The sequence below is a fragment of the Sinocyclocheilus grahami genome, unplaced genomic scaffold, assembly GCF_001515645.1.
Source record: "Sinocyclocheilus grahami isolate Dianchi unplaced genomic scaffold, SAMN03320097.WGS_v1.1 scaffold1756.1, whole genome shotgun sequence".
Classification (NCBI taxonomy): Eukaryota; Metazoa; Chordata; class Actinopteri; order Cypriniformes; family Cyprinidae; genus Sinocyclocheilus; species Sinocyclocheilus grahami.
Genome location: NW_015506935.1, coordinates 34,038 through 51,460, shown reverse-complemented (window position 1 = coordinate 51,460; position 17,423 = coordinate 34,038). Strand labels below are relative to the sequence as shown.

Below are 17,423 nucleotides of genomic sequence, written 5' to 3'. Positions count from 1 at the left end.
GAATTACACACAAAATTATGTTGAATTGTCCGTTTTGACGAGAATTCACATAAACAGTTGATTATGTCTCAAGTGAACGTAAACAGTAGGGAGAACGTGTGTCAGTACATTGCATCCATTGAAGCTGTGCATTGGGATTTAAAGGGACAGCAGCCTAATTTAGTTACTATTGTCCGAGTCATTGATGTTAATCAAGCAACGAAAGAAAGACAGAAAATCACGCACTGCTCTTGACTGAAATACTTTAGTAGCCCTAAAGATCAATCTAAATTTATTTATAGAAATAAATACGTCTGCTTGAAAAAATGAATAATATGGTAAACAAGTTGCTATAAAGAATGCATAATTATAACCATTGGTATTTGATTAAGTAGACCATGTTCTTGTTCTTTATGAGAAGTGGTTTATTTAATTTTAACATAAAGGCATGTTGTGTGTCACCGCAGTTAAATCGGTGTCTATCATGATAAAACCTTAATATCAAACCTATATAATGAGTTCGGAAATTTTAGAGAAATGCTTAATAAATGCATTACACTGTAACTAAACCCATTAGATTTTAGCCGACTAAATCTACTTAGTCGACTGAAATCTTATGATATTTAGTCGACTAAAACTAGACTAAAACTAAAAACAATTCAGATGACTAAAATATGACTAAAACTAAATGGCATTTTAGTCAAAAGACTATGACTAAAACTAAATAAAAATTTGCTGTCAAAATGAACACTGGTGATTTTCAGGTGTTTTAGGTGAATCAGATGATCAGGACGATGAGGATTGTTCTGATGAGGACGATGAGAGTTTGTGAGTCATGCAAGCACAGATTCAGTGATGACAGTTTGTCCTTTTAGGTACTAATATGTACCTTTAAAATGCCAATATGGACTATTTAGGTACAAAGGGTGTACCTTTTGAAAAGGTACCACCCCAGTGACAACATTTGTAACTTCTTTTGAAGAACCCAGCTAACAAAATTACGTAACTGCAACGTAAACTGGTGACCAAAGTTTCGTCGTGGTGACGTAACTAGTTACGTCGTGGCAACCGGAAAAGTGAAAGGTGCGTATACGTCGCCACAACGTAACTTTGTGACATAGCCAGTAAGTAACCGCAACGTCGTGGATCAATAGTTGTGTGCTTGTAATCAGGTGGTAATTTTTTATAATTATTTATTTTCTATGGGCGGACATGCGGTAGTTAAACCTAATTTATTTCCTCATATGCCCAAACTAATGTAAAGGCTGTTCCAACAGATTTTAATGATGAATACAGACCCGAAATGAATTCAGTTCATTTATTTTGAAAAACACACAAGTATGAACAGTAAAATACACTCAAATTATTAATAAAAACATAGGATATACAGCGAAATATGCATGAAAGAATTCAAGATGTTCCGTGCTCAGCATCAATATGCTAGCATAACATTTGCTAGCAGGCATTTCAGATAATTAAGGAAAGATACCATAATCACAGAGGTATAAATATTAACAAAAGTACTTAAAGTAGGCTGTGGATAATGTTACTTAACCCTCTATGGTACGCATATTATGTTCTAACCATGAAATATTTTTTTTAATACGTTTTTATTACATGAAATAGCTTTAATTATACAAATAAAAAAAATATTTTTGAGAAATAATTTTGGGGGGGTATTTAGGAAAACGTTGCCATATGGCAACAGTGTACCACAATGGAAAATGGCCAAAAAAATTTGTTTTTCTATTAAATTATGATTTTCTTTTCTATTTAAACGGTCATTTCTTTTAGATATTGATAGATTTTTATACTTGGAACTCATGCAAACCAAAAGTAAGTAGGTTCCTATCATTTAACCTTCAAAATGGTACTTAAAAGTATTATAATAATGCTTGCAAACGGACAAAAAAAAAGCGCTTTTGTACCATATATGCATATCAAATTCATCAGCTTTTTATTGTTTTACATCCAGAAACTTTCCAACAACAAAAACAAGTATTTTTGAAAGTATTTTATACAAGTATATATATATGGTAGCTTGGAACATGCACTAATACCATGTAGAACATGAAAACATAAGAACTTCAAAAATACAGGTATAACGATAGGCGGCTCCCTGAAGTAAAGTGTGTGTTTTCCCAGTCCATCCATGTGCACCTGTCTCAGTCCAACTCATGTCACATTTCATGGCATCCCGTGAAACTGCAAAAAGCAGTTCCTTTTAGCTGTGATGCAAAGGTGCAAGTCACATTTGCTGCACTTCATGCGGACGATCCCCTTGCAGCCAGGGCATTTGCACTTCCCTTTCTTTTCAAATCAATAAATAACTGTGATCATGTTATTTATGCTACTATCTATAATAAATCCCAATGGGGAAATACATTACTGCAATTCCACTGTGGTACAGAGTTGCCATATGCCATTAATTTACAGTAAAACTATGTAAGACAAAATTGATTTGTGAATGAAAATATCTAATTTACATATCAAAGAAAAAAAGTTGTTTCCCCTTGAGAAAAGCTGTTTAGAAATTAAGTTAATAGAGCAATTTCTGGAGCACTTCAACAGGTGTCTTCTGTGTGAGGGTGACAGTGGGAAAAGGAGTTTTGGAGGGACATTCAGTTGTCATGTGACTTAAAAACAGCACATCATTGGCTACCTTAAGGCCTACGCTTTTAATTCCCATAATGCGATATATTGTAGTTTTTTCAGAATAACAAGGAAATTAGTAGAAATTAATTGTTGCCATATGGCAACTCCGTACCATAGAGGGTTAACTAATCTGACGCCGTTTTTATACTATTTTTGGTATAACTGACGAGAAACGGAGAGAAATGTCAGACGCGTCCTCATTGTAACTCAATGGCCACCAGTACTATACATAACAATAATAATAAAAAAGGGTTTTAGCGTCTTTCCAGAATTCAATAACTGTATTTTATACATTTATAAGCCTATTTATTTGTTATAAATTGTAAGACTCACCTCAGAAAAACGAATTCTTCTGTCAGACACCGTTGAAGTAGCTCAGAGTAGCACAGAAAAAGTGCCTCAGACAAACGCTGTCCTGATTCAGTATCTGCGGCAGATGAGGTGGTGTAGCCTGGTTGGTGTCATTATTTCCACCTTATCTTCATAACTCGTTAAGAAATAAAAAGTTTCAAGACTCAGAAAAAAGTTTTTTCCCCCTTACCACACACGCGGAGTGTCACGTCACTATATATTAAGTTGTTTTTTTTTAATCACTTTATTAAACCTTCAAATAACAAACAGGCATTGTCATCTTTCCGTTGTTAAACACATTAACAATAAATCCAAGCAGCATATATAATGAACAAAATAATATTTAAATAAAAATAAACATTAAAATAATAGTAAAAGCAAATTATAACACAAATTAAATTACCGTTTTAAGGCACTCTTCGTTTTTTAAAAATGTTTTATGGATTGAAATAAAATTCTAAAATCATTTTCAAGGAGAAACTTTAACAAATCTACATTTGTGCATATATAAAACAATCAACATATTATTGCACAGAAATTCAATCTCTTTATTTGCACTATATAAGCAATCGTCCATATTCTGACTTGGTGAAAAGAAAATTTTATCTTAAGGGAACTTTCAATCTTGTGCCTGACGTTTAATTACACTTTTTAAATAGCAAATTCTGGTAATCAGAGCATATAAAGAACGTGCATGTGACGTTGCAGTTACGTTGCCAGTAAGTCTGTAACGCCCCTGTGGACTGTTTGTTGTGGTTTCTTCCCTTTGTGTTGGTTTAGCCCGTCTAATCATTAGTTAATCACCGTCATTGTGCTCACCTGTCTGCCACTAATTAGCCACCATTTATTAGTTCCTGTCTGTTTGAGCTTGAGTGTCGATTATTGTGAATGTTACCCCGAGTGTGTGTATGTCTCACCTGTCTGGATCTTTATTGGAACCCTTGTCGTCCTCGTCATCCTGCCTGCCTACACACCCGTTCCATGACAAAGTCATTGTTACCAATATAATACCAATATAATACCAATATATGGGACGTGCTTGGTAATATTACGACGTTAGGAGGATGTACTGACAACGTTGTGAGTTGGTAATTTGATGGTAATAAAATTACGGGCATGCGACGTCGTAGTTACGTTGTCAATTGGTAAGTCATGAAATTACCAAAAATTAAGCATGAAATTACCAAAAATTCAGGAGGAAATTAAAAGACAGCAGAGAGAATGGGAGGATGAAAAGAAATGAAAGATGAGAGAATGAGAGGAAGAAGAACGAAAGAGAAACACGAGGAACAACTGAGAGAAAAACTAATTTCAGAGAAAGATTTCAAAGAGAGAGAGAAGAAGAATGACAGAAGATATGAAAACTGAAAATATGAAGAAAAGAAAACTGAAATGAAAATACATTATGAACAACTGGAATGAGAGAGAAAAGACGAGTGGGAGAGAATGAAACGAGAAGATGAGAAGAGAAGAGAAAGGAAAAAACTAAATGAAACAGAAACATGAAGAGGACATAAATGAGATGAAGAAGAAACATGAAAGATGAAGCCAGAAAACAAGCAGATAAATTTAATAAGTCAACAGAAAGAAAAATGCAACATGTTCTGGAGCTCACAGAGAGGATTAAAGAGCATCAAAAACGAGGAATTACTGAAAAAACTCTGCAAACACCTGAGAGAAAAGAAAGGAGAGGAAACAAAATAGCTACAAGAACTTAGAAAATTCTAAAGAAATCAGGCTGTGCCATTCTGTGATTGATTTCAAAGCATAAAATCAAGATATTCTATAGTTATTTACCGTAAACTTTTATTCCTATCATTTCTGTTTACTTAGATTCTATTTGTTCGAAATTTTCTTGCTGGAAAAAAAGGGGCATGTTTAAAAAAAAAAAAAAAAGGCATACAGCATGATATTCACTCTAAATTAATCAACAATATTGTAATTTTATTATTCTGATACTGCTTTTGGCATTTTCATATTGCATGATTACTTTTACAACATTACAACATTTAATAAAAGCACCAAATATTGCAAAATCATTTTTCTTTTTTTTCCTCCCTTGAATTTTTTTTCTAATTGTGTCACTTTAATGAACGCAACTCTATTTTAACATCCTTTATGAATAAATAAACAAACAAATAAATAAAGTTGTTATGAAGTTGTTATCATAATCAATTAGGGGGAAGTTTTAGTTGCCGTTTCATAATTTCAACTCCTAATTGCTGTGAGGAAAAATTTTATCGATTGTTTGACCATAAAATAATTACTGAACATTTGGCTTAAAATTAATAATGATTTACCTTTTCAAAACACTAATATTATTTATAAAAGTTTTATGACTTCATTAGTGACCAACAGAAATTTTTTATCTTTTGTGTGCAGCCGAAGAAATAAAATCATACAGGTTTTGATAGAAAAGCCTTTACAGGAGCTCATTGTAAGAAACCATGCATAAAGTCATACACTCAAAAAAAAGATGGTTCTTTAAAGGTTCTTTACATGTAGTAACAGTTCTATTTACACTGAACAAAATTATAAATGCAACACTTTTGTTTTTGCCCCCATTTTTCATGAGATGAACTCAAAGATCTAAGACTTTTTCTATGTACACAAAAGGCCTATTTCGCTCAAATATTGTTCACAAATCTGTCTAAATCTGTGTTAAGCCGGGCTCACACTACAGGAGTTTTAAAATCCTAACCGATTATGAAATCTGGTTGCAGCACACACATAAGGAGAATCTTTGCAGATTATCTTCTCTTAAATCTTAAACATGCACACACTACAAGATTCGAACATCGTGGCGCATCACACACTACAAGATATTATTAAGATTATCATGCCAGAGGGAGCGCCTCACGTGACTCCCCCGTCACCCCCGTACACGTTCAAAACTGAGGCGATTTCACTCCAGCGCTTCTCTTTCTCCTTACGGTTGTGATACGTTTTCGACATATTATACAGACAGTCGTGTTACTACAAAACGTCAAGAAGTAGTTTACTCCGTCGCCACTATCCAACGGAGCCGTACAGTCGCTGTTTTGCAGTCGCGCATTGGCTATTGTGAAAGTACTGACGTAATCATATAGCCGTCATCATCCCAATTTAAATTCTAAATATCAAACATGTTTGATATGATCGGGGCGGCCCCGATTTGTGTGCGAGCAGATCGGGAAGTGCAAGACTCGATCTGTGAACGCCTCACATTACCAGATAATCCGCACCGAACATCGGGAGCGATCGAGGGGCTCGACAAGATTTTTGCTCCGATTCTTGGGATGGGGAAATCGGGGCTAAAAATCCTGTAGTGTGAGCCAGGGCAAAGGAGAAGTGCTCACTAACACAGATTTGTGAACAATATTTGAGAGAAATAGGCCTTTTGTGTACATAGAAAAAGTCTTAGATCTTTGAGATCTTGCTTATTTTGCTCAATATCATTTCCTATTTAAGTCCCCTTGCCATACAGCCATGGTTTAATGAGAGTTGACAGAAAAATGACACGAAAGCCACAATTTACAAAGAAAGAACTTACAGTTCTTTTGGAGGAGGTGGAAAATTATAAAATCCAGCTGTTCTCCAAGCTAAAAAACACAATTACGAATTCTGACAAAAAGAAACTTTGGATAGAAATCACATAAAAAATAAATGCTTCTGGCAATGGGTATGAGCAAAGCCCAGAAGAAGTGAGGAATAAGTGGAGGGACTTTGCAAGTGTGACCAAACGGAGGGCTGCGGCACATAGAAGGGAAGCAAAAAAGACTGGTGGGGGTATCAATTCAGTTCCTCCTCTGAATGCAGAGGAAGAGAAAGTTTTGGCCATCCTGGGTCCTGAGGCATTAGAATGCATCCTTAGAGGCATTGATGCATGTGCATCGACCAGGCCTTTGCCTTCAAAGTTATGACTTAAACAAAATATTGACACTTTGGGCCCAATTTGGACATTTTCACTTAGGGGTGTACTCACTTTTGTGGCCAGCGGTTTAGACATTAATGGCTGTGTGTTGAGTTATTTTGAGGGGACAGAAAATTTACACTGTTATACAAGCTGTACACTCACTACTTTACATTGTAGCAAAGTGTCATTTCTTCAGTGTTGTCACATGAAAAGATATAATAAAATATTTACAAAAATGTGAGGGGTGTACTCATTTCTGTGAGATACTGCATATGTCCCTGGAACTTTTCATGAATTAGGCACATTGATCAGTTATTTGTAAAACAATACAGGCACAAATCCGTATTTTAAAATTAATGAAAACAATTTAAATGAACCATTTTATCATTAGCACTGACCCACTGAATCTCAATCCAATCTCAGCTTTTACACAAACTGTAGTGAAAGTGAAAGTTTCCCAACACTGTTCCTGGAGGCGCACCAACACTACACATTTTCCAACCTTTCCTAATCAAACACGGCTGAATCAACTCATCAGCTCGTCATTAGAGACTCCAGGACCAGAAATATATTGGTCAGATAAGGGAGACATCCAAAATGTGCACTGTTGGTGTGCCTCCAGGAACAGGGTTGGGAAACACTGATATAACCCATCCAAGTGAACACACACACCGTGAAAACACACCCCGAGTAGTTTTGACTGCATTCATCAACCCTTTTACCAAAAAGGGTAAAAATAATAATAAATATTGGCCTCCTGAACTGTCTGCTCCGCCATGGCTCCCCGAGCTGCCCGCTCCGCCATGGGACCTGGATCCGGTACCGATGTTATGTGGCACGAGGTCGTGCCTTCCGGTGGGGAGCGTAATGTCACTTTTATGTTCTGTTTTGGTTTAAAAACAAGACAGAAAAGAAAATTTCAGTTTTACACTCCAGTTTGTACCCAGTTCATAGAAAGTGTCCTGTGTATTACTTGATATTTTAACTAAATATGAAATAACATTTCACAACCCATATGACTTTTCATAATTCAGATATAATAACTTTAATGTTGATTAACCATTAATGAGGATTCAAAAATAAACACCAACCTCTTTGTTCTTCAGTCTCTTCGTGTTCCATTCTGCAGGATTCTGGATCACTCATGTTTTCAGTGTTCAGCTCTGCTTCACTTCTAGGCTGATGGGAATATCCCAGCATTTATTGGTGAGTTTCTATGGGAATATCCCAGCATTTATTGGTGAGTTTCTATGGGAATATCCCAGCATTTGAAGGTGAGTTGCTGTGGGAGGAGCTTCAGTGAAGGTGAGTTGCTGTGGGAGGAGCTTCAGTGAAGGTGAATTGCTGTGGGAGGAGCTTCAGTGAAGGTGAATTGCTGTGGGAGGAGCTTCAGTGAAGGTGAATTGCTGTGGGAGGAGCTTCAGTGAAGGTGAGTTGTCGTGGGAGGAGCTTCAAGCTGTGTGGCAGGAATAGCAGATCTGCTCAAATAAAAAATAATCAGTTAATGAATTGATGTTTTCATTATTTCAAACATTTTAAGCATTCAATGTTTTGTGTTCACATTTTCAAAGATGGATAGATATAAGTAAAAGTTCACATTCTATGAGTTTATTTATTTGCGAGTCGATCTAATATAAATCTTAACCTTTTCATTCGTTTATCTGTCATAAGAACAAACTAACAGAAATGGATTAATACACATTATATAAACAAAAGAAATCAAATATAAGAATTATATTAATAAAACAGAAGAATAAACTGATTCAGAAGTAATTGTACAGATGTGTAAGCAACAAAAACACTTCAATTAGTTGAACTGTAGTTGGTTTCAGTCTGTTTACACCAATGTAATGAGCTTTAAGTTGCAGTTTACAGCTGATTTGAAGACAGCAGCATAATGAATGAGGTGAAAACAGGAACTATTAACATGAAATCAGCACTTCTGAAAAGCTTTACATGATCATCAGCATTACAAAAATCAACTTGGATATTCCAATCCATTTATTGTCTCCTTTTTTATTCAAAAATTCAAACGGCAACAAACAATAAAGACTTTTTTTAAAAAGCGTCTAACTACTAAGTCCATCACAACGGCCAAAAAGTTTGACCTTCTTCATGCCCAGTCACGATGCCGATTCAACAACATAAATATCTTTTACTGAAAGAAAACTACACAACTGAAAATGGCTCCTACAACATAATGCATCTCTTGAACCTGAGCTTTACCCGTTTTAATAACAATCTCTCACTGAATAAGAAAGATTTTATAAAGTTAAGATAGTGATTAAAATGGTTATTTTTGCATGTCAATAATACTTATTTTCCTTGTTTACATTTTCTGCCGTAAATTAAACTCGCAACTACAGGACACCAGCAGTGCTAATGACATTATAATACCTAAACATTCGTCCAGTGCTGAAATACACAGAGAAAACAGTCCATATGAATCCTAATATAGTTTTTTAAATAACTACATTAATTGCTATAGAGTAATTTGGTCATTAACATTTCACAGTTTTCATGTACAGAAACTGACAATGATCATAAAACTTTCACAAAATAAAGAGCAATATTTCTTGTGTCAGATTTCATTAATATATCTATATTCACATTTATGATTAGATTTGAAATTTTGATTTGCTGATGCAATCTTATTTCTACTCTTCTTAATCTTTGGCAAATCAAATCTGTTAGTCACTTTGTTAAAATATACTGAATCAAGAGATTGCTGGAGTTACATTGATCCGATAATGAGCCACGTTAGCCGTTAATATAGAGAATTATGAATCAAAATTAACACTTAAAACATTCAATATTGCTTTGTGTGTGCTCTTTATTTGAAGATGCTTTATGGCCATTGTTTCTGTAAAACTGTAACATGTTAATGCAATGTACTGTATGTAGTTATCAGAAACTGTGCTGTAGATCAGTTATTTACAGTAGAGTTTGTTTTTGTATTATGTTTTATACGTATTGTGAGAAATAACATTGTTTTTCTACTGAGAATGTTTATAGGCTTTCATCATATATCCTGACTCTTTCTAACAGAATAAAGTGAGATGATCTGCTGATGATCGAGTATTGATTGAGGCTCATCAATATTAACAGCTGCTGAAAACACTCTTTATTTCATGACAATAGCTCCTGTTTTCACCTCATTTATTATGCTGATGTCTTCAGATCTCCTGTAAATCACCACTTTAAGCACTTTTAAGCGTTTGGCATCAACATTATGGTTACCACCTTCAACGAGGCAAAATAATAAAAGAATATGAAAACAAAAAAACGTGTCTAAGGCTTGGAACTGATTATTTCAACACATGACAACTTGGCAGCTCAACCATAAACCACGAGAGAACATGAGATCGAGTACGTGAACTTGCAACAGAACACATTAGTATTATTGTACATTTGAGTCTTTTATTTATTTCTAAAGAACTCTTCTGTATATGTTGGTGTGCCTTCATCAGATTCGGAACCAGTAATCACATTTTTTACTTATTTAGAACTTACGATTCAAATTATTGCGTAATTATTGGTTCCATTTTAATTTAAATAATTTCACACTTTTAAAACCTTAAATAATATTTATTAACGATAAATCAATTAATTGTAATATATGTATTTATCTGTCTAATAATGGCTACAAATATAATAGTTAGCTCTGACAATATATTATATTAGGAGATTATCCAAAGTAAAAATAATACTAACAATAGGCCTATACTTTTAAAAGCTCGGATGTATGTAAGTATGAAGTTCAGATTGAGGAAATGATTTCCAGCTCCCACTCTAGAATTCATCATCAGTGAAGCTCCTCCCACTCTGGAAATCATCATCAGTGAAGGTCCTCCCACACTAGAATTCATCATCAGTGAAGCTCCTCCCATGCTGGAAATCATCATCAGTGAAGCTCCTCCCACTCTGGAAATCATCATCAGTGAAGCTCCTCCCACACTGAATTCAGTGAAGCTCCTCCCACGCTGGAAATCATCATCAGTGAAGCTCCTCCCACACTGGAAATCATCATCAGTGAAGCTCCTCCCACGCTGGAAATCATCATCAGTGAAGGTCCTCCCACATTGGAATTCATCATCAGTGAAGCTCCTCCCACGCTGGAATTCATCATCAGTGAAGCTCCTCCCACGCTGGAATTCATCACCAGTGAAGCTCCTCCCACTGCAGTTCAGCAATAAATGCTGGAATATCTCCATCAGTTCAGAAGTGAAGACGAGCATCAGAGCATCAGGAAGAGCTCAAATACTGAGTTTAATAAAGAGGACAGAGAGAAGATGAGAGATCCAGAGCCCTGCAGAATCAAACACACTGAGGAACAAACAGGTTGGTGTTTAGTCTTGATTTCTCATTCATTCAAGTTATAAAGATTTAAGCACTTGATCAGGTTTAGATAAACAGTTAAACTATGAAATGGGTGCAACATGTCATCAAGCAAGACACTTCAACACATAGTGAGAGCAGCTGAGAAGATCGTTGGTGCCTCTCTCCCCTCCCTTCAGGATATCTACAACACCCGTCTCACCCGCAAAGCCCCCTGCATTGCAGGTGATCCCACCCACCCGACACACCGCTTCTTCAGTCTGCTGCCATCAGGGTGGAGACCGCAGAGTCTCCAGGCCAGGACCAGCAGACTGAAGGACAGCTTCATCCATCAGGCTGTCAGGAAGCTGAACTCCCTCCCGACCTTGCCCCCCCTCCCCTCTTTTGCCCCACGCACCACTGAACTCTGACCCTCTGACGGACTCTCCCACTCCCCCCTCCCAAATACACACACACTGTCACTTTAATCAGTCTGAATAAGCTCTTTTGCACTACAAATCATTTTTTTGCACTACAATCACTATTTCTGCACTGTTGTTTACTTTACTGGTTTGCACTCTATCTGCCATATGCCTCGTGTTTTATATATATATTTTTACATTTTACCGTATTTGTATATTTGTATAGTTGTATATTTGTATAGTTGTATTTTGTATTTAATCTGTATTTATGTTATCTGTATGCACCCAAGGGTCTGAGAGTAACGCAATTTCAATTCTCTGTGTGTATGTGCTGTACATGTGGAAGAATTGACAATAAAGCAGACTTGAACTTGAACTTGTTTTTGTGGGGATTTTAACAAAAGATCTGTAATGGGAGGTTTGAGAAACATCAACATCAGGTCAGACTTAGCTTACCGCTTTTATTTTATATATATTTGATATCTGGTTCACAATTCTTTGCAAACAAACCACAATTTGTATTACATTTCTCAATATAGTTTACAACATTGCAGGTTTTTTTTATCAGTTATAAACCATAAACACCAGAACGTATCAAGTAATGACTTAAGCAAAATTTGATTTATAGTTAATAAATGTCCATTTCACATAAATTCTAGAAGTTCTTTATAGTTATGGAGATTATTCTTCTCACAGTAACTTTGGTAACCGTGTTAATGAATGTGATCAGCACGGCACAGTTTGTGTGAAAACTGAGACGATGGATCAATTTCTTGTCTTTCCATTGTGCTGAAAACAAGAGCCCAGATCATCATAAGTGACTGTGTAATTAAGTACTTTGATCTGCTGAGATATGGACAAACATAGACAAGTTTAGAGATGCTATGTGTGCTGCAGACGGTGTGTCCTTTCCCACAGTCTCCATCCAAACTCATCCAAAGTCTCTGATCCAGTTGTTAGCTCATGGCTCCATTCAGACAATGAGCAGCCAGATCAAGTCAAGTCACCTTTATTTAAACATTGAAGTACTTAAGGAAATGCTGTGAAAGGCTGAGGGGGATTCTGTGGCTTGAACTGAATGTCTTCCTTACACTCAGCATTATTTCAATGCCAGCTATTTAGGGCTACAAGATTTGGGTAAAAAAATCCAATTGCGATTTGCTATTTAAAAATATATACTGTACATATATACATACACAAATTAAATATCTTACCCATAGGCGGAGGGTGAACCAACTGCATGGTAAGGCTGAAGTACTCTATAATGTATATAACTACACACATCATAAACCCATCTGTTTAGACAAGTACCTCGGAATAGTTTAATATGACTGAAGTTGATCACAATTCAGGAAAAACATTCTAATTCGGTAACACTTTATTTCGATAGTCCACTTTAGACATTCTATTAACAGTAAGTAACTTTGCAACTACATGTCAACTAGCAGTTAGTAGAGTATTAGTAGACTGTCTGCTTAATATCTTCTAACACGTTCTTTGTCAACTTATTCTATTAATCCTAAACCTACCCTAACAGTCTACTCTGAGAGTTAGTTGACATGTAGCTGCAGATTAATGAGAATTAGTTGACATGTAGTTGACATGTAGTTACAAAGTTACTTATAGTTAGTAGAATGTCTAAAGTGGACTATCGAAATAAAGTGTAACCTCTAATTCTAACACAGGTATTCACATTTTCACAGGTATTCAAACAGCGAGTAAATGATGGAGAAAGCGAGCAAAGAACATTTACATGAAAGATCACTGACTTCAGTCTTAGCCAGAGTTTAAGCACTCAAAACCCCTGTTTGAAGCTGCGCGTACACTTTAGGATAAATGAATATCTTGCTTGCATCGTACATGCATCTGCACTTTGTTGCTTATAATTCAAAACTTCAAAACTTCAGTGTTTCAGTGATGGCTCATCTGAACGCTTCTGACTGGACATTGCATTCCTAAGCTCAACACAATCATGTGTGATTGGTTATAATATGCAATGCTGTAAAAACGCGTAAAAAGAAATATGATGCAACATGAGCAGGTCTAAATTTAATACAGCAATGAACACTTTTCACTATTTTCATGTTTTAAGTATTATAGTTTATTGTAAAACCATACCATTTATTGTTTTTCCTTTTTTTGTTGTTGTTGTTGCTTGTTTTTGCTTTTCACGATACCAATAGTTGCAAAGCAACTTTACAGCAAATTAAGTTTCTACAATATTTAGTGGTAGCTTATCAGTTAATGTACATATGGCAGAAATGTACGGAAAAATCTATTAAAGACGTAATCAAACAGATGATGAACACTATTAACAGCAATTATTATATGATGCAATCAAACTCATTGCAAAATTTGGTAGTTCTAGTTTTTCTGTGCACATAGATTTTACATCGATACTTCAAATAGCGTGAAACACTAGTTTAGAAACACTTTTTGTTGAGAAAAAGGGCTTTAATGCAAATAGATGTGTTGTTGCATTAAATATATTATATTCAATTGATTAAACTGTATATAAAGTTGTTTTATAACTATTGGAATAAGACGTGTTACCTCTCAAACATCATTCGTCTTTATTTTTGTTGTTTTGTCTATTGTGTTTTTAATTGTCTTTATTGGATGTTCATGTTATTTTATAACTAATAAGTTCAAATTAAAGTTTTGCTTAGAAGATGAAAAAAGTCTAATTGCATTCTGCAATTTGAAAAAAAAAGATTCAACTTGGTAATTTAGTAATAGGACTATTATTTGTGAAAATAGCAGTAAACTGGCGAATTCCAATGGCCTCGTTGCTCTCCGCACTTTACCAATATTTGGGATGCGAAAGATACATCAGGCTATGCATGTGAAAAATAATTTGATCTTCAAAAATAAACAGCTTATAAATGAAAGCTGCCTGATGTTAACGAGTGAAATGTGGATCCAGGAAGAGGTAAAGAACTGTGCAAGCTTTGGGATGCTGATGGAAGTGAGCTACTGCATCTTTGCTTTGATAATATTATCATATTTTGATAATATTACAATTCGATAATTGTGTCATTGATTTAATATATTTAATACTTCTCACTACCGAAATGTGTGATTTGTATTTATGTTTTAAAAATAATTATAGGAAGATCAATGTACCTAATTTTTGGAAAGTTTCAGAGACGTTTATAAATGATTAACCGCGATTAATCCCATCCAAAATAAAAGTTTTTGTTTCCGTAATATATGTGTGTGTACTGTGTATATTTATTATGTATATATAAATACACACACATGCACATATATATTTAGGAAGAATATGTTATGTTTATATATTAAATATATTTATATATAATATAAATATATGCATGTAAATACATGGAAATATTTTCACAACATATACGTGCATGTGTGTGTGTTTATATATACATGATAAATATACACAGTGCACACACATTATTTAAAACAAAAACTTATTTTGAATGCGATTAATCGTGATTAATCAGTTGACAGCACTAACTGAAAGGCATCTAAGTAATTGTAAAAATATGGCAATTACTCATTATAACACATAACTCATTATTATGAGATTGTTTCTCATTATTACTGTTGAACTTTAACTTTTTTTTTTTAATGCAACAGAAAGAGGAAATAGGAATTAAAACAACAATTATAAATCAACAATACAACAATTAGGAGATGCTAAGCCATAATTCATGGAACAAAATCAGTTTGGATAAGGAAAGCGATAACTTTGCCATAGTATCCTTTCAAATGTTAAAGTTGCCACAGTCATTGCATTCTTTGCATGTGCTTTCATGTTCCTGATATTGAAGTATTTAGATTTACTGAAAATGAATGTAAACTTTTTTTCATTTCAGACCTGATGGAAGAGAGCGAGGAGAGCGAAGAACTGAGTGAAGTGGAGGAGAAACATCATGACAAACCTGGAGGAAAACCTTTGGGTCGCTCGAAGACTGAAAAGACATTTTTAAAGAAAAGAAGAGCCAAGAAATCTTTCACCTGCACTCAGTGCGGGAAGAGCTTCTCAACCAAACATAATCTTGAGCTTCACATGAGAGTTCACCGGAGAGAAGCCGTTCACGTGTGATCAGTGCGGGACGAGTTTCACACAAAAAGGAAACCTTAAAGGACACATGAGAGTTCACACGGGAGAAAAGCCGTTCTCGTGTGATCAGTGCGGGAAGAGCTTCTCAACCAAACGTAATCTTAAACTTCACATGAGAGTTCACACCGGAGAGAAGCCGTTCACGTGTGATCAGTGCGGGACGAGTTTCACACATTAACATCATCTCGAGCGTCACAGGAGAGTTCACACTGGAGAAAAGCCCTTCACATGTGATCAGTGCGGGAAGAGCTTCTCAGAAAAACAAAGTCTTGAGGATCACATAAGAATTCATACCGGAGAAAAACCATTCACATGCCATCAGTGTGGGAAGAGCTTCAAGCAATCATCATACCTTCATGCGCACATGAGGATTCACACAAGAGATATTATGTACCCATGTGATCAATGCGGCAAAATGTTTCTTTGGGCATCAGACCTGAAGAAACACCTGGCAGTTCATACAAAGGAGAAGCCGCATTCATGTTCTGAATGTGGAAAGAGTTTTTCACTGCTGCAAAGTTTACAGAAACATGAGAAAATGCATGCTGATGAGAGAGACTAAATGTGTTTTGAGTGTGACAAGACTTTTACTTCAGCGAGCTGTTTAAACCTGTACCAGAGGACCCTCACTGGAGAGAAACCTCACAAGTGTTCACACTGTGACAAGAGATTCAGTCTGTCAGGAAATCTGAAAACACATGAGAGGATCCACAGCGGAGAGAAAGCATACACATGTGATGTTTCGCTTTTAAAAGTCACCTGAAGATACACATGAAGATCCATGCAGTGGAGAAACCACTGCGATCCATGTGAGGAGAGGTTCGTCCAGTTATCTTCTTCATTCATTCATACAAAACAGACAATCACAGTCTGAAATCCCTGTAAGCTGTTCATCTTTATGTGCTGAGCAGTAAAGTCTCTTCTGAGCAACAGTTTGCTTGATATCTGCTTTAATATTTTAACATTATTATGAGATACTGAGACATAATTAAAAGAGAGTATCTCATTATTGTGAGAATGTATCTGATTATTATGGAATGTACTGCATGTTATTATGAGAAAGTATCTAATTATTACCATTATTTGAAAGTATTTCATTACGAAATGTATTTTCTGAAAATAACAACATAACTCATTATTATTATGAGATTGCTTCTCATTATTACTGTTGAACTTTAACTTTTTTTTTAATGCAACAGAAAGAGGAAGTAGGAATTAAAACAACAATTATAAATCAACAATACAACAATTAGGAGATGCTAAGCCATAATTATGAGAAGGTTTCTCATTAGTATGACTTATATATTTATACTATTTTCTAGGGTTTATAGTATAATTACAAGCAATGAAACTATTATTTAATATAGTTCACTTTTGACAAATATGATGCAGGATAACAACTCCATAAATGCAGTTATACCCTAAAATGGGTATATTTGACTAAATATATAATTAGTCTTAGTACTTAGTGTATAAACTGAAATATTTATCTCGCAGCATATCTATTAAAAATGAAATGTTTGTTTTTGGCAGAAGTTCCAGAAATCAATCAGAGTTCACAGCAGAATGAAATCTGATTCAGAATCTGCGGAATGAAACGTCACGATTCTGAAGAACAAACAGCTTTGTGTTTATTCTTCATTCCTCATTCATCATGCTGAAGAAGCCTGTGCCGTGTAGGAAACAATGCGACTGTTGGCAGATTACA

At 35.2% G+C, this 17,423-nt stretch overlaps 1 pseudogene; it reads left to right on the top strand.

The window, feature by feature from the left end:
- Window positions 1–7,656: 7,656 nt before the first annotated feature.
- LOC107572471 (gastrula zinc finger protein XlCGF49.1-like) lies at window positions 7,657–16,405 on the top strand (annotated as a pseudogene).
- The last annotated feature ends 1,018 nt before the right edge of the window (window positions 16,406–17,423 follow it).